This window comes from Crocodylus porosus, unplaced genomic scaffold (genome assembly GCF_001723895.1).
Source record: "Crocodylus porosus isolate Cpor-Errol unplaced genomic scaffold, CroPor_comp1, whole genome shotgun sequence".
Lineage (NCBI taxonomy): Eukaryota > Metazoa > Chordata > Crocodylia > Crocodylidae > Crocodylus > Crocodylus porosus.
Genome location: NW_017728947.1, coordinates 20,297,884 through 20,321,784, shown reverse-complemented (window position 1 = coordinate 20,321,784; position 23,901 = coordinate 20,297,884). Strand labels below are relative to the sequence as shown.

Sequence of the window (23,901 nt, the reverse complement as noted above, 5' to 3'; positions counted from 1 at the left end):
TTGTGTTGAATCCAGGGCTAGAGAGAGATTTGCAATTAGGTAATTATCCCTTAAGGTTTTACTTCTTGATCCAGGAAAATGCACTGTACTTGAGTTTTAAGTAGTAGAATCTGCCTTCTCCCAACACTTTACAAATTCTGAACTAGTTAAGACAGTTTTATTCTACAAAAGGGATTACTTTACTTCAAGAAGCATTATAATCTCTCAATATTTTTTCTTTTTATTTGATTGTACAAATGTCTAATCCAAGTAGCTGCCTATTTCAAGTTATTTGTTAAATTAATGTAGTTCCAGGGAGCTCAATATGAAACTTTATTGATTGGGTTAAAACTTGAAAATTGCTGTTAACATGAAATCACTCCTCTTCCATAAAGAATTTTGTAGTTAACACTAATGTTTCTATGGCAATGTAGGGAATAGAAAAAGGAATTATTTTAGCAAAAGAGTGCTTGAATGGAGAATAATACAGAAAATAGTGTGTTAATTTTTACAAACCAGTGGTATACTGTTGCTTGGAACAATGGGGTGACAGAAGTGTGACAACAATTAGGATATGGACAAACAGTAATATGAAGAGAAATTGAGAAGATCGGGATTTTTGTTTTAGAGATGTTTTAATGGCAGGGAATGAGAAAAGTACAAAATAATGAATGGGCAGAAGATGGTAGAGGAACTTCTCTTTCCCCTGGCTGATTTCATGAACCATGCTACATTCAGTGAAATTGGAAGGTGATAAACTGAACACAAAAGCATATACTTTTTCATCCAGTGCCCACTGGACATGTATATGGGTAACAAGAACATTCAGAGATACAGGGTACTGTTACACATTACAGTTAGCATGTGATAACTGCACTTATAATGCTAGTGTCTGAGCATTAAAGCAATAAGCGCATGCCAAGTGCCATCGTAGCATAGTAAAGTTATGCCTTTTCTAGTGAGGAATATCTCCAGATTATATTACCTAACACATACTGAGCTGTCAGACTGCTCCAAGAAGGTAATACAATCAAGAGACCCCAGTGTAGTCAGTTTCAAACAAATGGTTAATAGGCTCCATCCCATCCCTCCATCACACCCAGAGACAACTGACTCTGATGCAGTAAGGAAGTTGGGAGCTGTATATGACTCCCAGCCCCCTGCACTACAGAGGAGCCAGTTCAAGGCTCTGGTGTGGTGCTGGGGCTCGGAGTAACCCCAGTACTACACGGAAGCCCCTCCCAGCCTTTGCAGGGCATGCAAACCAGTTCAAGGTTCTGGTGTGGTTTGGGAGGTGGACACCTAACAACAGCTGTTTGTCTGGTTCTCGGCCTCCTTACTGCACTGGAGCTTTGAACTGGCTCTAGAGGGATCTCAGGGCTGAGACTGAAAATCAGCTGATTGGGTACCTAATGTGGTGTGCCAGGCCCAGGGCTCCCAATTTCTCCAGAAATGTGGCAACAGGGGAACAGTACCACACTTACCCTGTTGCCAAATTTTCAGACCTGTGGGGAGCCCCATGGGCCAAATGACATAGGGCTGGGGGTCGGATTTGGCAGTTGAGCAACCCTGCTTTAGGGTACTGGGCAACCTTTAGCAATTAGGGGTTAGGAGACAACGTTTGTAAATTATCCTGGAACTGCTTATAGCAAGTTGTCTTGTATCTTTCTCTACAGCAGCCTGGGATAGGCCACATTTGGAAACACGTGAAAGTAGATGGACCCACTTGCCTTGCCCAAGCTGGCATTTCCTATTTTTTTATTATGAGGCTCAAGCTTTTGTAATCACAGACTTATCCCTTGGCGCTAAGTTAAATTGCCAGCTTTGGACACTGGGTGTGATACTTAGTGTTTCACAATACGTTTGAAATTGGAGCCACCCAGAACCTCTAAAAATCATTCACTTGTCTAAATTTGAGCATCCAAAAGTGGACCCAAAGGTACAGTCCTCTTATGAACATTTGATCCTAAACCATTCTCTCCCTGTCTCTGTGAATGGGATTTCCATCAGAACCTCAGCAAAATGTTGCTACTAGTGAATTACCCTTCAAAAATGATATGGGGGGGCAGAGCACTGCCATCCACCACCCTGCACCACTGCTGCCTCCCAGGACTGGTGGCAGGGTGAGGGGGGGAGCTTGCATGCAGCAGCTGCCACAGCCACCCCCTGCCCCTCCCTCTGTCTGGCTGCGTGCCACCCCCCCCTCCCACTACTTGTCTGACCTCGCTTCACCCACTCCCCCTCCCCCGCACTCCATGTCTGCTCCGCTGGGGCCGCATCCCAACCATCATTCTTGATGCAGCAGTGGCTGGAGCCACACCCCTCAAGAGCATTACGGATAGACAGACAGACGCACAGACAGATGGACTAATCCCTTATATATATAATTGTCATTTTTCAACTGTGTTTATATATCAGCTGTGGTCTGAAAGAAATATCTTCACCTGCCTAGGTTTCCTTCCTTTTTTCTGCCTCGTGTAATATGACAGACAATATTGACAATATTTCTATGGTGTTTTGGCCCATCTATGGCTGGGGGCCCTCATGATCAGTTATATCAGAGCTCTGAAGTGGTTGCATGTTAGTTTTGCACATTCCAGGTTTACCGGGGTGCCAAGGCCACTTTGACTTCTAGCTTAAAATAATTGAATTGCCCTCTGGGTGTTCTGGCTTCACCCATTGTTATCCTATTGTCATTGTGGGAATCCATGGCTTTCTGGTCTCTTAACATTGCCAAAATAACAGTGTAGTGTTGGCCAGGAGGAGATATCTATCAAATCTAAGCACGATTGCATTTGTAACATTAGCTTAACTTTGGTGCTGAGTATAGTAATAGAAGTTATAATTTAGAGATGTTCTGTAAACAAGGAGTCTGAGGAAGTTGGTGATTGGGATATGGTCCCTCAGTTAGGTACTAGTTATTTGGTTAGAGAGACTAAAGGACTTCAGAGGCTTGTAAACCGCTTCATAATAAAACTTGTTTAGTTCTTCTCATTCATACGGCACTGGTTCTCTTGAACAGTGCTTGCACTGTCACTGCTTCCCTCAGCCCTCCATTTCCTATAGAGGGGGAGGGGGCTGCAGGAGAAGCCATGGAGCAAGGATGCAGCTTTCAGCTGCCTGGCCCTGGTGCAGCTCCCCACCAACCAGAAGCTGTATCTCCACCACAGCTGCAGCCAGGGAGTGGGGGGCTGAGGAAGTGGAGGTGGTGCAGCTTCTTGCTGCCTAACCCCTGGTGTTGGAATGGGCACAGGCAAAACCCTCCAGCTCTGTAGGCTGGTTCCAGAGGCTCTATGGGTTGGATCTGGCCCGTAGGCTGTGTGTTAGTGACCCCTGTCTAAGAGAACACTTGAAACAGTGTTCTGTTGGTGGTGGTGTCACTGGCTTCCAGCTCCCAATGACATAGGCACTGCTGAATGCTGGCTTTGGCTCTAAAGTTTAGATATTTAGACAATGTTGTTTTGCCTCCTTCCTTCACCCTACTCTGATGTTGCAATATGCTAAGGTATGTAATGGCCTTTGAATGCCCAATTGGGAATAATGAGAAACAAATTTAGGGTCAATTAAGAGAATATGTGTATAGTACAAAACAAACCAACCAAATCTGAGATGCCAGTGAGTTAAAAAAGAAAAAACCAACCCCCCCCAAACCAACCAAAACAAAAACTCAAGAAAGCAAACAAGGAAAATACAGTAAAGATACAGGTATTATTAATATGGAAAGAGTCTGTAGTCCCATATGTTACCTTAGCAATAGTCTTGATTAAGATTTGGTCTGGATTATCACATTCCTCATAAGTCTTTCGCGCCATGCTGCCTAATGAATATGGTATTCATGGAGCCCATACATGGGGTACAGCTGAATATCGTTAAAATGGTTTTGTGCATTATTTTAATTGCACATTCATGTTTCCATGAATATTAGCTGTGCAAGCACATTATTAGCCTGTGGTGAAAAATAGTATTTTTTAATCTTAAAATCTTAGACATTTTGTAAAACAGTGAACACTAAACTGTATATCCTGGGAAACAGAGAATACAGAAGGACTTTGTCTTCACTGAAAAAGGGGTTCTTTTAACATTGAATTAGATATGTTGTAAATTCCTATCTGCCAGAAGGTATAAACAGTTTTTACCTTTCTAATATCTAATCAAAGTAAACCCTATATCTCTTACATAGGATTTATCTTGACTCATTATAATGATGTAAAATAGTGTCCTATCTCCATTTGGATTTTACAGTTGTTACTTAAATTGCCAATTGCTCAAATTACGAGTGAGGCTTTATAAAGGGGGATAAGGCAAGGTGCCCTGTTTATTGATTACATGAGTTAGACATAGAGGTTCAGGCACACCATTTATACAAACACACACAAATCATTGTACACATCATTACACACAGGCATACACATACACAAAACCATTTCATTCACACATACACCAGGTATAGTTACCAGCAATAGTTGCTCAATATCAGCCCAGGGTAGCTAACCCAAGCTTATTGTGTACATGATGATGATTTCAATATAGCAGATTTGAAGATAACAGCTGGAGTGAGGTGAACAGATGAATCTGTGCTCCGATGAAACAGCAGTAGAGAAAGAGGCTTACCCAACTTGGCATTTTCAAAGTGTTCTTTTATAGGGATTGGCATCCTTTGTTTCAGTGCTTTGGGGTTTTTCCATACCCAGCTTCTGTTTTTGTGGTTGTTCTTCTTTTGTCTTCAGCTTATTTTAGCCTTGGAGTGTTTTTGCTGCCCGTCTGGCAGAATGGGTGCATTCTTTCTTATCATTATCTTCTTTGTGCCCTAGGCCTAAAAGGGATTCTTCAGCCATTCATTAATTAGTTTACTGACTGGTAACTTACATTTGGTGCCTTGTTGCTTACATAAACAGTTACATTTTCTCCTGTCTCCATGCCATTCTCTCACCATTCACCCTTTTACACACACTCATACATAAAGGTTATGCAGAATTCATTCACTTATGTCAAGGAGAAGGATGCAAAGTGGAGCCTTCAAGTTGCTTGCAGAACAAGACTAACAAGGTTATATTTCACTATTATTACAGTCTATGTTAACATCAGCTACATTAGTTCAGTTCATGCTACACAGTGATCCAACATGCCTTTCTGGCAGTAGAGAGGAAGTTTTAGGGAGATGCTTATCTTGGATCTGGTACTGCAGCTATAATCTCTAATAGTATGAGTTATGGTCTGTCTTCTAACCTAACCAGCTGTGGCCAGGTTCAGTACTTGGTTAGGATGCTTCCAAGTTGCATGTAACATCATATGTAAAAATTATGTTGGTGAAGACATTGTTTCATTTGAGTGAAGAGGGCACTGTGTTATTGAAAGTAACTAGCTTTTTAATTGCATATACATTGGCTTCAAATTCAACTATCACTGACTCCACGTGATGGTTTATTGTGGACAATAAGGAACTAAATTTTCAGGAGAGTGTTAAGTGAAGGTTTGCATTTCAAAGATGGGAAGAAATGGTTTGAAAATAGAGAATTCATACTACTACCAGAGGAAAGGCTCTTGCGTGTGGGTAACAAGATTTGTTGTGTTTTTAAAACAATGTTCACCCGCATAAGGAAAAAAACATAGCCTAGTGTAAATACAATAGGAAAATAGACCATTTACAAGGAATGAAGGGTGGCTCCATGAAATCCTACTCGGAAAAAAATCAGAATAGGATCAAAGCTGAACAGGACAATGTGGTTTAAAAAGTCTGATTAAATAATGCAATTTCCAAATACAAAATTTTTGATATTATGAGATGGTCTCATGATTTAGGTATTTCTCAAGGTTTAGGTATTTTGTTGGCTCTAAAATTGGTTAATATATGGTGTGTTTTGAACCCTATTGTCTAAAATGCCTTCTTTCTGTAAGCGTAGTTGTTAGAAATCATCTTAAATCTATAAAGTGTGCAGTGAATTGTAGCCTGTAATTCTGTTTTGTTCATTCTGGTCTGTTCTTCTATCACTGTAAGAACTGAGAGCCTATTCACTCCTGAAAATGTGCTGTTCAATGGCAGCTTATTCCTGAAAAATTAGAATTAGAAAGAAGTAGTAATTTAAGTTTCAATTTTAAAAAAAAAATCAGTTTTCACTTTATACTTTATAGAATTCTAAGCTCAAGTCAAGAAATTTTGAACAAAAGTACATTTAGAGGTGATATAAAATTATGGTAGCAATACAGGAGCAACATTTATTGGTTTTAAATTGAATAACATTCAACTGAAGTTGAGATGGTACCAAGAAGTAAGATGGGCGAGTTGAAGTTTCAGTTCTGCCCCAGGTTTTGTTTGCCTTTCTGATGAAATAGCAACTGTATCAGTTGCAGTGATTCTTTATAGGTTGTGGATACTAAAACCTTGACCAAAAGCACCAACTCATTTAATAATAGATGACCTGGTAGCAAAACTTGGAGTTATTTATGGTTTTGACTTGGACTAACAGAGAGATGAAAATTTTCTCCTTCCTCCAGTGTCATTCTCTTTGGTTATCAGCTCTTAGTAAGCTAGTGGTTCCTGTCATTTTTAATTTCAGTACTAGTAAAAATATATGTCTCTTTGTATTTTATAAATTAGATGATTACATTTTCCTGTCCAAACCTATGTAAGCATAATATTTTCATAATTAATATAGAGGCTAGTTTGGAGGCCAGCTAAAAATGTTGTCACTATATTTTGGAACAGACTGTAGAGAAATGGCTTGTAACACTACCTTAGTCACTTCCATGCAATGAATTTGGCCTATTTAAGCAACTGTTTGATTATTTTTAAAACTCTATAATTTACTTGATACTTCATGGGAGAATATTATAAAAAAATTGAAAATATTATCTAATTAATATTTGCCCCCAAAGCTACACTGATAAGAGCAACAGGAGGTGTTACCATCACACAGAGGACTTTGGTAATATATGTCTGACAAAGATGAAGGGTGTATGTTTCCATACATACAATTTGAAAATGCAAATTTGAAAATTCATGTTAGTAAGTATATGCATTTATAAGGTTAAAGTTTACATCCACAGACCCTTTTTATTTGTAAATTGGGTTACTGTGCAACCTGAGCAATTGTGAATGGAAAAGAATATGTGCATACAATTACTCAGTTATTTGGAGCAATTTGGAGATATGTACATCTACTGGAGATGTATGTACATCTATTCTCATTTTTGGTGTTTGTATTGAGTAATGCTCACTTTTTGTTTACCTGGTTGTCCTTCATTTACTGGCATAGATATTGTGATGAAAGAGACTAATTGGGCTGAGTTTGAGTTCTAGCCTGCAGGTCTGGTGTGGAACACTTTGAGGGAGCTCAGTGTGAGCATGTGTTTATATAAATGGCAATAAATAATTTTTTAAAGTAGGACAGATAGTAGATACCTTTTTTACCCCGGGGAAGAGGGGAGTCTGGGCCTAGCAGTATACTGCTCCCTGATTGGTTCTCCATGATATTATGTTTAATTTTATTGGGTGAATGTTAAGTCCCTGTCAAATGCCACACTTAAGATGTGATTAACTGGTTAATCATGTCTTAAGTAGTAACCCAGCCACATGTTCAAGCAGTTAACGGTGCAATAAAACAGGGAATAAGCCATAAAGTTATTACATGTACTTTACACAAATATGTGTGATAACTTTGTGACTGGTTCCCATAAACTGAACATATGGCTACTCCCAGCCAGAGGAGTGCTGACCTGTTGTCTGGAACTCCCAGCTGTTGAAGTGCATCAGAGCCCTTGGCTCCGATGTGCTCCTATGGCAGAGTGCTGGTCAGCTGACTGGCACTTGGAGCCAGTGGAGGACTAGGCCACCAGCTTGCTACTTGTTGGTGCAGGGAGAGACTGAATCATGATCCTGGGCTCTCCTTCCACTGGCAATAGGGCGCAGTTGGGATCTGATAACCTATCCTACAATTGTGCCTCATGCCATACATGTTTGGCGTGGCAGGAGATGCAGTTGTTGGGATCGTGGATCTGATACCATTGCACCTTAGTCCTTTTGTTGACTACTGTAGTCTCATAATAACTTTGTTGCAAGGGTAGCTGACTGCCAGAAGAAAAAGAATGATGCTCTGAGAGAGCCAGGGAGAGAAAGAGTAGTTAGTCCCAGGGAGGACAGATAGCTAGAGAGAAAGAATAGTCCTAGAGAAGGCAGAGAGGCATCCAAGTGAGGACAGAGGAAGCTCCAAGGGACAGTAAAATCTGTTTGTTTTGAGACAGAAGTCTGCTGTGTTATTTGGTGTCTGACCCCCTTGTTTGAAATGGAAACCCTCCCCTTCTCAGGAGTTAATCAAAGAAAGGGCTTTTTAAGGCAAAGGCACTATGGATCACAAAGGAAACCAAGGACAAAGAGGAGCCAGGGCAGGGTCTTGAGCCAGAGGCTTACCCTGCAAGAAGACACACCAGAGCTGGTTTCAAGGGATCTTATGAGAGAAGGAGACCAGACAAGGCTTCCTTTTGGAGGCAGAGCTACCCTTTGAAAACCATGTGGTAGATATTATTAGTATGCATCTCACCCGTCTCAGATATGTTTTGATCCTAATAATAATGCCAATAATCAGTCAGACTTCACTGAAACTTTTGCTCAGTCATCATTGTAAAGCTAGTTCAAAAGGACTTTACATACATTATGAGATCACCATAAGTACAAGTACTACCTTCATTAGGATAAAACTTATGGGGCTGTAGAGACTATAATTTATTTTAGCATTTCTGGAGTTATATAAAGGAGGATGGACAAAAAAGGTGTGTAAAACAAACGTGCCAGGGCAGAAAGAGGGTTTACACAACCTTGATAATGGCTTTCATAGCAATGACTGGTACTGAAGACTAAAACAAGAAAACAAAGCCACAAAATAAAGAAATTAAGCTGTAAATACTGAGGGCAGTGTGTATGAGAACCTCATGAATATTCATATAGTAACTAAAAGTAACTGATGGCATACAACAGTAATCCTTTTGCAAATAACAGTTAGTAGTGAGGTTATAAAATGGGTGCTAATTTCCACACAGTAACAAAAGCTAAGAAATTGCCTTGATAAATTGAGGTTTTATGTATTCTGCGGCAAAACTCTGCACCATGAATTGGATGACAAGACAAAGAAAAGATGTGAATCAGATGGCAATCCCTGAAAAGATGTCAGAAGCTCAGTCATTCAGTTGCAAATGTGAAGAGTCTTTTCCCTATATTGTTTATACAGAAATCAGCCAACAGGATTAATTCCTTGGGAGGCAAAACATTTTCTTTCAGCTAGATTGGAAATAGCACACAGAAAAGGAAATCCACTTGATTTTTACACTTTCAGGTTTTTCTCCTTGAACTTCTCTCGAGTGACAAACATTGTATATTATATAAATAACACATAATGTGCATAGATTATGATGATTACTGTTGGAGCTAAGAGTCTGAATACAACAGTTTCATATCAAAGGTAGCTCAATAACAAACAGTACACTTGGTATGTTGTATTGCTTTATTTACAGAGATTCAAAAGCATTGCTTTCCACAGTGACTGTCAGAGGCATCTTCAATTGAGATGGTAAATTTCTATTTTCTTAAAAAAAAAAAGTACATATAATATGTGAATATATAGCTATGTTGATTTATATCAGTTGAGGCTCTAGGTCCAGATTTACTAGGCCATGGGTATCTAACATGTAGCATGGACAGCTTCTGTTTGTGGCACATGGTAGATTGGGGCGGGGGTGGCCAGCATGGTGGTACATAGGGCAAGAAGCAGAAAGAAGAGCAGGAGGTCCTGCAGGGATGATAGGGCAGGAAGCAGGAAAAAAAGAAGCAGCTTGGGAAGGAAGTAGAGCAAAAGATCAGGTCGGGAGCCACAGGGCTGGGAGAAGAAAATAGAATAGCCGTTTGAGTTTGGGTCACATTTCAGGGTTTCAATGGAACAGTGTTTCGTATTGAATTTCATTTTGATTTAAAAGCTCTTCCATTTTGCTTTGTCGAAACAGACTGTTTCAACTCTGGATGTTTCATTAGTTCCACCAGGGACAGGAAGTCAGCCCAACTGGGCTGACTCCCCATCCCTGGTGCTGGATCGGGATGGCCTGACTCCCAACCCCCTGCCCAATCTAGTGCCAGGGATGGGAAATCAGCCCAGCTGGGATTGACTTGCATCCCCAGTGCTATGGTCAAAACGTTTCAACTTTCAGAACATTTTGACTAACTTCATTTTGTTTTGAAGCTGTATCGAAGTCCTTTGTTTTGTTTTGATTTTGCTGTTTCGACCTCAAAATGAGTCAAAACAGTGTCAAAACGAAATGGCCGGCGAAATTTTGCACAGCTCTACTGTGCAGTTTAACATGTGTGACAGGCTAGCTGGTAGTGATTTGGCCCAAGGGTTTTGAAAATGTAAAAAATGATTGGAGGGCTTGGGATTCCCTTTCCTCACCAATCAGGCCCCAGAGACTCATCCTCCACGTCCCCTGATTGGCCCCTTGGGTCACCTGGAGGGGGATAAAAGGGGCAGTGCAGCTGACTCGGAGGAGACCTATAAGGGATGATGAGGAAGGAGTTTCAAGGAGCTTGCAAGAACTGGGCCAGCAGAGCAGGAGCAGTTGTCCCAGAAGAGCTTAGAGGAGCAGGACCCACCGGTAGCAGTTGAACTCTCAGCAGCATGGCTGGCAGGAGAGGCTACCTGCTGGACTCCAGAGTCCCCAGCAAGAGGCTACAGCCAGTAGGAGAGGTTCCCTGCCTGGCTCCAGCAGAAAGCTGTGCAGCGACTTGAGAGGCTCCCAGCTCTGCTTCTAGTTTCTCCAGGAAGAGGCAGACCAGCTCGATGTAAGGCAAAGGCTTCCAGAAGGTCAAAAGCCCTAGCAGCCTGGAGCAGGCCCAGCAGTGATGGCTGTGTGGTAGAGTTTCTGTCTACCATGTGGGAGATTGGAGTTCAAGTTCTAGCTGGGTCAAGCAGGAGTGAGTGAAGTGACAGGGGAAAATTCTTGTTGAAGTGGAGGGGGTCATTGTGTTTCCCTTTTCCCCCGTTCGGGTAACCATATCTCTTGTTGCTTGGTGTTTTGTATTTTGTGCATTGTATATTAGAAGCACTATTGTTTATTGTGTTGTTTGCATTTTACATTTTGCTAAATCTGTCTTTTGTTAACTAGATGAATATGTCTACAAATGTGAATGCCTAACCTTTATTGAATCCTGTCCCTTTGAGGTATTGTAGTGTCCCCTATACCCCCTGGTTTATATACGTTATGTTCCCACCACTGTTTCTCACATTAAAAGGTGTATGGTTAAGTCCCCACTGGGGACCTGGCTCTGCTTGATAGGGAAGGAGGGTCCCTACACCTCCCACAGTGCTTGGGCACGTGCTCTGATTCCTTCAATTGGAGATGGGGTACATCTTGGCGTACCACTTGGGTTACACATGCAGTGTGTGTTTTAGCTTGCCTGCTTCCCTGTATTATCTGTGCACTGTGGAAACCCCATGCTGAGGCACATAGGTGGCTGGGGCTCACTGTGCTTCAAGATGGAGGAGCAACCAGTTTTGCTGCTCCCCCATCTCAAGGCACACTGCACCCTAGCCATCAGGTGAGTGGCTGGCTGGGCCATGGGGTGCCTCAGCAGGGGTGCTCTGCATTGCATGGGGATGGAGCAGAATGTAGCCATGTGTTACTCCCCAGCTGGCTGGGGCACAGGATGCCTCAGCATGGGGGCTGCCTGCCAGCTAGTCCCACACTGAGGTACCCTGTGCCCTAGCCAGCCCCCCCTGCACCACATGGAGCAGCAGTATAAATTTGTGCTGCTACTATTTGTGCTGCCACAAACACATGCTCCTGCTCACGTAGATACAGCCATGAGGTTCAATAAAGAGAATATCAGGGTCCTGCACATAGGACTTAACAGTCCCATGCATCAGTACAGGCTGGGGACTGAGTGGCTAAGCAACAGCTGTGCAGAAAAAGACCTGAGGGTCACAGTGGACAATAAGCCGGATATGAGCCAACAGTGTGCCCTTGTTGCGAAGAAGGGTAATGGCATACTGGGCTGCATTAGTAGGAGCATTGCCAGCGGATCAACAGAAGTGATTCTTTCCCTCTATTCAGCACTGAGGCCACATCTGGAATACTGTGTCCAGTTTTGGGCCCCCCACTATAGAAAGATTATAGACAAACTGAGTTCAGTGGAGGGCAATGAAAATGGACTTATGAAGACAGGCTGAGGGAACTGGGTTTATTTAGTCTGCAGAAGAGAGCAGTGAGGGAGGGATTTGATATCAGCCTTTACCTACCTGAAGGAGTCCAAAGAGGGTAGAACTAGATTGTTGTCAGTGGTGGTAGATGGTAGAACAAGGAACAATGGTCTCAAGTTGCAGCAAGAGAAGTTTAAGTTAGATTAGAGGTGCATCAATATATTGGTTGCACATCAGATCAGCACCCGTAAAAGGAAAATTAACATTATTGGCTTTTTTTGGCCAGTGTACCCAATGATGTCATTGATATATGCCATGTGCATGTGTGAAGCTGCAGCATGCACATGACCAGATATGCAGCCAGGCAGCTTGGAGAGCAGCATCTGGTCAGTAAGTCTGTGGGAAGGAAGGGACATGGGGGAGGGAAGAAGTATGGGGAGGGCAGATTTGAGGCCCCCACAGTGAGGGAGGGAGGCGGCAGGGACAGTGAATATGACCTGGCCAGGAGCAGGAGTAGTCCCGGGGGATGCAGGGAGGTAGGCAGCTCCCCACCACTGCATGCACCCCTGGGGGAGGCATGAGGGGCATGTGTCCCCCAGATTTGTGCTTGGAGGAAGGGCAGGCTGCTTGCTGCAGGCTCTGGGTCAGGGGCTGCGCTGGCCTCTTCCCGGTAGGGGTGGAGTGGGTGGTGGCAGCAGTGCTGGGACGGGTGACCACAGGGTGGGCTATAGTCACCCCAAAAACTGCCATAGCCACCCCTCCCAGGACTGCTACCACCTGCCCTGCCCCCCGTCTGCCCTGAGAGCAGCCCTGGTACAGCCCTGAGCCCACAGCAGGAAGTCTGCCCTTTCCCTATGCACAAATCTGGGGCGGGGCGAAGCCCCTCATGCTTCCTCCAGGGCTGTGTGCAGTGGTGGGAAGCCATCCCCCTCTGCTCCCCCTGGATAAGCCAGCCATGGCTCCATCCCACTCCCAGTGGGGTTGCATTCACTGCCCTGGCTGAGCAGTGCCTGCCCCTGCCACTGCCCCGCCCCACTTCCTGCCTCACCGTGGGGGTGTTGATCTGCCCCTTCCACCCCTTCCCTCCCCAATGCCACTCCCCCCCCCACAGACTTACTAGCCAGATGCTGCTCTCCAAGCTGTCAAGCTGCATTTCTGTAAATCAGCTATTGCATTGGTATCAGCCAATATGGCTGGTTAATAATCAGCCATCGATATTGGTACACCTGTGAGTTAGGTATTAGGAAAATTTCTCATGAGGGGGCTAGTAAAGCACTGGAACAGGTTACACAGGTTACCCAAAGAGGTTGTAGAATTTCCACCTTTGGAGGTTTTTAAGACCTGACTAGACAAAGCTTTGACTTGGATGACATAGTTGGGGATGGCCCTGCTTTGAATAGGGGGTTGGACTAGATGACCTCCTGAGGTCCCTTCCAACCCTGATTTTCTATGATTCTATGAATCAGGTTTGTGTAAGAGTATCTGTATTGGAGATACTGTGGCATAGTACTGTCTTTTTATTTAGTGCATGCATATTATTGTGTTTTATCTTAATTTTACCAGTTAGTAGCCATATTTTAGTTCCTGGATGATGGATTCTGCGAGTGGCAAATCTATTTTATTTCAGCTCCATTAGTTACCATTTTACCTGAATCCAAGATAACTTGAATTTAAGATGACCCCATAAAAATTAGATTCCATACATGGAATTATAGAGCTCTGCCCCTTGCCTCTCCCTGCCTCTTCTTTTGCCCCTTGTGTGCCTGTCTCCTACTTCCTTCCTTTTGGTGCCTGTACTCCCAGCCATTTGGACCCTGTGACCTGTTCCCCCACCACATGTCCTCGCAACCCTTGCCTTCCCATGCTTGTGTCTGTCCCCCTGCTGCCTGTCTCCCATCCTCATGCCTCCCTCCCACTGCATGTTTTCCCAACTCCCTGTTTCCTCTGCTGCCTGCAAGCCCCTGTTTCTTACTTGTGGGCTGCTCTGGTTCCAGAGCAGTCAGCAGCAGTGGTAGCCCTGACCGTGGCCCAGCATGGCCAGATAGAAGGAGTGGCTGCAGCTCCAGGCTGGGCCAGGTTGGGTTCAAAGTGAGACCTGAAGGTAAATGGTGGGCGGGGAAGTGGCTGGGCAGGGGTAGGTAATTGGGGGGAGATGGAAACAGGTTGCATGGTTTCCCCCATGTTTTCCCCCTCAACTGTGTATATTCCTCTGCACTCTCCATGCTGTGAATCCCCTTCTGTCCTGCACAAGCCATGCATGGGAGGTAGCTGCTCAGCTTTGGCTTCAAACAGTTGCCTGCCCCGGGCCAGTACCTGAATCTAGGATGAAGTTTTTATTTCCCTATGGTGATGGGAGGAAAAAAACCATGTTGTTGATTTGAATAAATACAGTATTTCCTGAGGCTTGATAAAGCCAGTGAAAAATGTAAATGCTTATATAGATGCCAAGTTTTCCATATTTATCTGACTATCAACTCCACAGATGGTTTTAGATGGTTGCCACAAAACTCAAAGGCATCGCCCTAAGTGAAAGGACACCTCACACAGGAAGCTTATGGCAATACCCTGTACAAATACAGGAAGTAATGTTCTGAGCAATATACTTGTTTACCTTTTAAAAGCTTGTATTACCAAAAAAAAAAAAAAAAAGAGAGAGAAAAGAAAAGGTATCCAGAAAAAGAACTTTATCTAAAAAATGTGAATGGAGCTACTACTATAATATTAAAAATGATACTTGACGAATTCTCTATGACTATTAGCTAGACATTTTCTATTCAAAGGGCTCAGTATTTAGACATTTATTTAGGCTGAGCTGAGTGGCCAGGCCCTCCTAGCTTCAGGGTTGTGATATGGACACAGGCAGGTGCTCATGAAGTGAATTTATGAAAAAAATTCTAACTGGAAAGTGAAGATCTTCACAGCAGGTATTGTGAATATAATTCACAAGATGGCTTGGAGAAAAATATATTTTTATTACATTTTATCTAGGCTACAAAGGGACATGCAGGCAAAACCCTATGAGGAGAGACTGGGAAGCCCTGGATCTCTGCAGTCTCAGCAAGAGAAGGCTGAGAGATAATCTTGTGGCCACCTACAAATTCATTGTGGGGGGAGGGAGGGGAAAAGACAGCAAGAAATAGGAGATGCTCTGTTTACCAGGGCACTCCTTGGAGTAATTAGGAACAATGGCCACAAAGTGAAGGGGAGTAGATTTAGACATTAGGAAGAACTTTATGGTAAGGGTTGCCAAAATCTGGAATGGGCTTCCAAGGGAGGTAGTGCTCTTCGCTACCTTGGTCGTCTTTAAGAGGAGGCTAGACATGCACTTGGCTGGAGTTGTCTGACCCCAGTGCTCTTTCCTGCCCAGTGCAGGGGGTCAAACTCTATGATCTGCTAAGGTCCCTTCTGACCCAAACATCTATGAATCTATGAAAAAACAAAGAGAAAATATTTAGTCACTTCCACTTGAAGGAAGTGGTTCAAAGAACCAGCACTACTGTTTGGAGTTAAGAAACATTTGTTATGAAATCTGAAATTAGGAGAAGGTGACCTGTTCTTAGGGTCTGCTACAAACCCAGCACTTAATCTAGGCTCCACAGAAGTCTTCCAAGTTTTTCAGGCCTTTTGATGACTTTATGCCAGTCCACAGGTATGAATCTAAACGGGATGGAAATGTAATCCCAAAGCACAGAAAGAACACTATGTTTTCATAGCAACTAATTTAATCCCAGTCCATGGAAACTGCACTATTGAAACTGGGTGTTCTGCCCCTTTAAGAGGGAACAGGCAGCCTTACTGAAGAAGCCCAGCTGTGGGCATTTAGATAATGAGGGACTGTCCCACTAAAAGCTTAAAATCCCAAGGAAATAGCAATGAAAGAGAAATTGGGTGAAGGAGCAGTTGGCAGGCAGAAGGCAAACTGTGACCCAACAAGCTCGCTAGGTAGAAGAACCATATGCTACTGTGCTGGGGCCAGAGCCCAGGGTCCCTAATGCTTTCTAGAACAGGGCTGAGGGGTTTTGTTTGGTGGTTTATTGGTTGGTTTCATGTGCAAAAACTGTTTCTTTATTTGAAGGCCCTGATGAGGAGCTCTTTACTGAGCGAAGCCAGCCCCCAGAAGTTGGTAGTTTAAGCCACCAATTTACAACTGTTTCTACATAAATTGCATTAACTAAGAAGGGTGGTGTCACATGTTCAATTTAATACTCTGTAAGTACCGTTAAAATACAAACAGATGTACTTTCTTGTGGATTAGCATGTGTTAAGTACCCTTGTGGCATTGAAAATTGTTCCCTTTCAGGTGAGGGTTATCTCCTAACATACTAAAAATAATTCACTATATTCCAGTGATTTAAAAGTGTTGCAGGTGAACCTGTGACAGGATCCAAAATCAGGAGAGAAGATATTTGGGCTCATGTTTCTGAATGGAAAACCCATAGCACATTTCTGGCAAAAATTTGAAAGTAAGTTTCAACTCAGCAATGAGGCACAAAACAAACCTTCGCCTTACCTACACAAGCAGCAGAAATGTCTGGCTGCATTTAAATGAAAAATAAATTGCTTTGGGAAAATTAATTTTAAGGTAGGCATAAAATGCTTGAATTGAATTTACTCTGCACTGTCACTAGGGTCAACATTCAGTAGTGATGCAAAGCAAGGAATTCCATATTTTTACAACTAGTATTATAAAGAAAACAAAGCAGATATGGAAATAATCTTTCAAATGACCATTTTATTTACTGAAATGTATCATGTTTACGAGGGCTTGTAGGAAGATATTGCTCTTTTTCAAATAAAACTATCTATAAAATATCTACTAGGCACAACATGATATTTCAAAAAGAATATGAATATGATATATAGTACCCAAAACTAAGGTATATGGATGGAGTATGGTCCTCTTTTTTGTGTAAAGATGGAAAAATTACAGCATGTATTAGGCACAATTAAACCACTATCAAATCAGGAACTTTAGATGGGGTGTTGCCCTGTCTGGAGGGTTGTAATCAGGGGGAGTAAAAATAGCTAATCAGGGTTGTGGGGTAGGAACAGCACATCCCAGGGCTGGGGTGAGTGACCTGGACTCCCAGCTCTGGGGTTGGGCTGCAGATACAGGCAGGTGCCTCTAAGCCAGGTTAACCCAGTTTGATCTAAAGTTAGTTCACCTCCTGATGTGAACTGACTTAGATCTGACATGCTTTTTTGCGGCATTTTAAGCCCTGTGAATTCCTGTGTGCCCAGGCATTTAGACTGACCTAACCTTGGTGAACTTGATCTAAACGTAACACCCATTTTGAAGGAGTGGATCATTCTCATTCTCCAAATAAAGTTGAAATCACAGCTCAATATAATTGAGACATTTCGGAGATATTTTCAGATGATCTAGAAATGGAGGAACCTGTCTGTCTTTACTATGGACAAAATCCTATTTTATTTTCAGTTTTTGTGTGCAAATAGTTTACTGGCAGTTGGGCACATTTTGCAATCCTGTTCCATGTGTAGCATGGATGGACAAGTGTCTGCAATACTAGTGAGCATGCACAGTTCCAGATTCTAGCCCCCTTCCCAGGCAAGAGGGTGTGTAGAACTTGGTTCTCCCACTCCCTAGGTGAGCCCCATATCTACTAAGATGAGCTAAAACAGGGCTGTCCAACTGGCAGCCTGTGGACCCCTGTAGCTGTCTCTTTGACTGTTGCCCATGCAGTGGAGGCCTGGGGTGGGAAGCTGTGTGCTGCCTGTGCAGTGGTGGTGGTGGGGAGGAATATCAGGTGGTTGTGCACTGCTTGCAGTACTGCCCATGTGGGTGGATATCCTGGGGACCTACCTCTGCAGCATCTGGGCCACATAATGTGCACCCTGGGGGCTGGGCACCAGCATCACTGTACAGCCCCTGATTATCCTGAACTGGGACAGCCTTGTGCTAAAACATGGGCATCCTCCAGCTTTTAACCCATGCTAGTCATGGCTGCCATTTTGGGACTTGCATGTATCCAGGTTCGTGTGCACAGAGCTCAAGAAATATGTTAATTACCAGTGTGGTTGTTTCTCATCTGGTTGCTTTGCTTACACACATTGATTTAGCTAGAATAAAGAGAAAGCAAAATATATACAATTAACATTTGCTTCCTGTGCTGTTGGTCAGTGCAAGCTCAAATAAAAATAAAAATACTGTTAAAAAAAGTTAAGAGGAGTCTTAGAATAAGTCCTAGCATGGGAAGGAATGTCTGAAAGTGCTGGAGCTTCCATAGAGAGATATTATCAGGTAACACTGTAGTTACTTTTTAGGCTGATAAAGTGAATGAGTAAATTTACAAATGAAAATAAGTCTCTAGGAAGGATAAGATGAAGGGCTTCAGAAGTAGTAGCTATACTACTTCTTTAACTTCCCTGTCAGTTCGCTGACTCTTGTATTCTAGTGTGTATGTTTTATTTATGACTAAGTTATAAATACTTTGAGAACTTTACAGGGACACAGCATGGCTTTGATGAAGGGATTGATTTGCAAATGCCCTGAAGCATGGCAGATACGGGAGTATGGCAAAGATGATAATTCTATAGTTTGATAGTCAGTTGCAAGGGCTCTGGTACAAACGCTTCAGTCAGGAGATGGCATGAATCTTTTCTGTGTTTTATTTCTGTTTTGTGATCAAAATCCTATAGAAAAAGAAAGAAATTGTGCAAAAGTCACTTGGCATATTATCAGGTTTGCCAGGCTGTGTATATCTGAATCAGGAGGCTGGTGACAAGAAATCTATCCCCAGTCCTAGTTATAATGTTAAGTTTTTAAAGATATATAGGCATTTTCAACATGTCCAGAGCTTTTAGTTCTATATCTTAGTATAGGTTAGGTGCTAGATGCCATTCCAGTGTTCATGGGATTTACCCTACGCCTGTCACCTGACTTGTAGGAGTACAGGCCGGTATAAGCAAGCCAGCCTTTTATCCTGACACCAAATGACTAAAAATGTTCCCACGATTAACTTGGATGTGAGTTCTTATATACTTCTTCAAATGGCTGACAAAATGAGGAACATAAGAAATGGCCATCTAAAAGATGCGATTTCCCTACCATTTAGCCCTCCTTCTCTGCTAGCTCTGTGCCCCAATCTGAAAGATCATCAAAGGCAGGACTATGATCTAGGTCACATGTAAAAATTTTTTGGTTGTCTTTGTTAGGTTCTTCCCCTGACAATCCAGTGTACGCGTAGCTAAAAATCAGCTACACAAATTTCAAAATTTGATACTGAGGCTTGCTTACGCTTCTTGAAATGAGGGATTTTATTTAATTGCTGTTATGAAGAGTTGAGAGTACTGAATAATAATTGTGAGAGAGAGGCAAAAAGTATACTGACTGACACCTGCCTCTTAAAACGCAACTAAATAAAGAGCTAATGGTTTTGCTGGCTTGATCTGATAGATCAACTTGGATATGTATTTAAAGCTACAAAGAAAGAAACATGAAGTATATTCTATAAAGCAGAATAAATGGTAGGGAATCTGTGCTACATTACAGAACTCAATGTTGATCTATACATGCTTAACTTTAGATGCAAAGATCTGAGCTACAGCCGAGCAGTGACTCCAAAAGTTAACATACATAATGGAAATGTAAGCAAACCTCATGTAAAATGGAAATCAAGGAAATAATTTTAACAGACTCAGAACAGCAACCACTGAACAGTGGGAAACTTCCATTACATAATTACTTTTTTGTGCCTCCACATGAGTCTAAACAGTTTCCTTTAAGCCCAACAGCAATTCATTCTTTTTTTGCCCTAAATAAGTAAAAGCAGGAAAGCACCATTTTTTAGAAATTACAAGCAATTTCCAGCTCTTTTGGCTCTCTGGTCATTTAAAATTTTTATTCAATGACTTTTACATTTTATTTGCCCTTGAAAGTTAATCAGTTATGATTCAATGAATCATATGTTTAAGCCAGTGGTTCTCAGCCTTTTTAGAGCCAGGGTACCCCTCCATAACTCTTTTGAATTTGGCAGCACCCTGGCTGAATAACCACTGTTAAACTGCCCTAGCTTACCAGGTAGCTCTATATTTAAGAAGGAGTTCATTCATCTTTTAACATTGTTCATTTTCCACGGGAGTACAGTACAGCAGCAGCACTGTTGTTGGTCCTGTCTACATTCATGTTAAAAAAAACCAAAAACCTCACCCCAAAACACCTCCACTTGATTTTTCTGTTACACAGTAATTTTCAATTGCTGCATTTACCCAAATCCAAGATGACTTCAAATTTAAGATGACCCTGTAATAATTAGATTCTATACATGGGAAATGTATAAATTTGTTATACTTTTCCATGTATAGAATATAATTATTGGGAAATCATCATAAATTTATTCTCCCCACCAGTGCAGCGGGACATACAGCGGCTGATGACCAGGTGGCAGGTGTGTTAAGTGGCCTGACCACTCCCCTCCTGCTGCCGCTGCCCTCACCCACTTGCCGCCTCCTGTTACCACTGCTTATTTTCAGTAACATCTTTGGATCTGGCCCCACTCCAGCCCCTACCCAGCCAGATAGCAACAGATAGGGGGCTAGAGGCCTCTTGTGGCATAGGCTGCAGGAGGCAGCCTCTGCTACTGTGACTGACCTCAAGCCCAAGCCTGGGTTGGGGCTGGAGCCAGAGCCACAGCAATTGCCTGGTGCCCTACCTTATATTCAAATCCAAGACAAGGGGCTTTTTTCTCCATGTTGAATAGCAGGGAAAAAAACCCATTTTGGATTTGAGTAAATACGGTAGTTGCAGTGGAATTTCTTCTGATTTATACCACATTAACTGAGATAGGAGCAAAACCTAGACAGCTATATAAAACAAAGTGCTGCTCTACTTTTTATCTTTGTAAGAGATTCCTATTGATATAAACAAGGTTGTTGTGAGTGAAATAAAGGTAAAATATGGAATTAACTTAATTCAAATTGACCTAATTTGTCATAGCACATATAACACATTTTTAACTCTTGGTTTTACAGAAAGTAAGGGGTGTGAATGCTTCAAAAAAAAAATGGAGGCATAATGTGCCTGGCAACAAGGTTTGCCATAATAAATACTTTTCTTTTTTTTAACATAAGCTTTGCTCTGTCAGCATGCCAGTGTATTCTCCTGTCCTTAGGATAGTGGTTCTTAATCAGGGTGATGCCACTGCACTGAGGTGAACTGCACCTGTAGAGCCATATTAGGAAGTGGGTGTGGCAAGAACCTTGCTGTTGTTATAGTCCTTCGTAGTCTGATTCCCACATGCTCCTCCTTGTGGCAGTTCTACCTGCCTTGTGTGCCCTTTTCTGGGAGATGCTGTGTGATGTTGAACTGGGAAGGGTTTCAGTGAGAGCAGGTGCTCCTCCCACAACCAGTTCCCAGTTTGGCTTAGTAAATACAGTTCCACCTGGTTGTGCAGGTCTGGCAGTCCCAGCACTACAACTCCCTTGAAAGGGGCTTATTCACCCTGGGTGAGAACTACTAGTTTAAACTAGTGCAAAAGAGACAAATTGGAGACAAATAAATGCAAATAGAGGGATCTATTTAATTTTGATTTTAAACCTCTCTTTTTCCTCTCTTTTGGTACAGGAGTGACCCAACAGCAGTAAATGATATCCGTGTGTGCTAGTTACAGACATTACCTATGGAATGTTTTTTCAGTAATGACATGAATGGTGGAAAGCCATAGAAATCAAAATAGAAGATATGACACATAATTTTAGTATACTTACCATGTCTTCTGTATAGAGTAATTTTCTCCATTAAATTTGTATTTGCCGCTTTTTTTCAATTATTCCATATGCCTTGGAGCTATGCTTGAGTTTCATATTCTTGGTATTGTACGTTCTGTTATCTTAATGCTTGCTAGTAGATGTAATTTATCTACCAATTCCAGTATAGCGAATTTTGGAAAAGGGCATTTCTTGGTTTTCAGAATTGTGAAAAAAATCTCTGTATGTATTTCTCCATTACTTTTGGTATCTAGTGGCTAAATGGGCTAGCTCTTTAGTCCCTGACAGACATGCAACTGAAGGTATGAGGGGAACTAACAAGAGATCCTTACAATTGTTCTTCCTGCATGCCATGTGTGGGAGGGGTGACTTTGGGATTGAGCATCAGCTCCCATCGCACCTGATTGCCAATGCAGGAAGAATTTGGGATCACCTGGGAGCCCCAGTCTGGCCGCACATTCAGTTGATATGATAGGAATCAGCCACAAAGTTACTACACAAAATTTATTACTTGTTCATGCCGTGAATTGAATTAACATGTGGCTGGTGTAGTAGTAAATTTAGTCGGGCTTCTGGCCTATTTGACTAGAAGACAGACAAAGATCAGAAGAGCTGATACTGCTTATTTCAGTTACATGTTCTGAGATAAGGAATCCTACATGCCTTATTACTGTGTGCACAGATGTCCAATTAAGTAAACTTGTTTTGGTTTCTCCAAGGTCGTTTTTTTCCCCCTCTTTATCTGTCTTAAGTATAAATATGCTTGAAAACTTAGAGAGTAGGAGGATTCCTTTGAAACAGACAAGTGGGTGATTCCCCTTGCTGTCTGGAATTCTCCCTGTGATCACAGTATAACCCTAATTAAAGAAAAGCTGGCTTTGTCAGTTCTGATTCAACCACAACACAAAGTTTGATTTCTTCCACAATTTGGCGCCGTGATTCAGATAGAGACGCCCGGAGTGATCAGTTGGGACACAAACATCTTTTCACTGAAGCCCTGGCACCAAACCAAGGTAAGAAACCTTTTGAAATCTGTATTGGGGCTTTTCACTGAGAGGCTGTCTCTGTGTCTTCCTGATTCATTGCTTGAGGGTCACCCTAGCCGAACTTTTTTCTGCCAAAACTGTCAGACCCACTGTGTAAGTAGTAACTGTGAGTAGAAAGAGTTAAGGTTAAAGACTCTGTGTTGCTGTTGTCAATGAAAGTATTTCCCTGTGTGAATTGAATTAAGTTCTGTAAAGAACTGTGAGGTCTCTCTGAGGCCAGGAGTGGAAACCTTGTGTAGCTGCCCCGAAGACAACAGATTTGTTCTATGTGCTCTTTGAAAGCAAGGGTGCAAGGTGGGAACTCTTAGAGTGTGAGTGTTTTCCACGATAAGCATTGACCAAGGCTGAGACTAAAGAAATGCTCTTGAACCTCGTGCCTCAATGCAGAAATTCCCTTGTGTGAATCGAAAGTATGAATTAAGAAATATGAGCCACTGACCAGGTCTGAGACTAAGGTTGGGTTCAGCTGCCCCAAGACTGTCCAGAAGGGTAGTTTTGAATGCAAGGGGGCCCAACTGGAACCTCGTGACCGGGTGGACAGGTTTACCCTTTCCCCACCCTCATAAATGAGCCGTGTCTAACCGTGAGTAAATGCATTATGTGCTGTTATTGCAGTAGAGTCTTGTCTTTGAACATTAGCCACAGCATCTCTGTGCCGCTAGCAAATCTCACAACCTGATCGGACACCCTGAATAAGCCATTCCTTTATGAAAGACCTGTGTGAATTGAGTTTAAAGATGTGGGGAGTGGAAAGTCTAAAAACATACCAGCTCTGCCAAAAGGAACTGCAGCATTGTACATGTACACACATTATGGCCATAAAAGTTGTAAGTTTCTAGACAAATAGAATTGGTATACCAGAGATGATTTTAGCCGGCAGTTTCCCCTGGAGGGAACATTTAATTTAAGTAAAATTGTTCATCTCCACAGAGACCTTGAGTTTAGAGGTAGTAATATACCACAGACTCAGTGGAACA

The 23,901-nt window shown here is 42.4% G+C and overlaps 1 long non-coding RNA gene across 1 annotated transcript in view; it reads left to right on the top strand.

Moving 5' to 3' along the window:
• The first annotated feature begins 12,825 nt into the window (after positions 1–12,825).
• The window catches only part of LOC109320917, a 17,884-nt gene continuing 6,808 nt past the window's right edge, over positions 12,826–23,901 (top strand). Inside the window, exons 1-2 of the long non-coding RNA XR_002103875.1 lie at positions 12,826–12,837; positions 14,814–14,818. This is a non-coding gene — a long non-coding RNA (uncharacterized LOC109320917). The remainder of the gene's footprint in view (positions 12,838–14,813; positions 14,819–23,901) is intronic.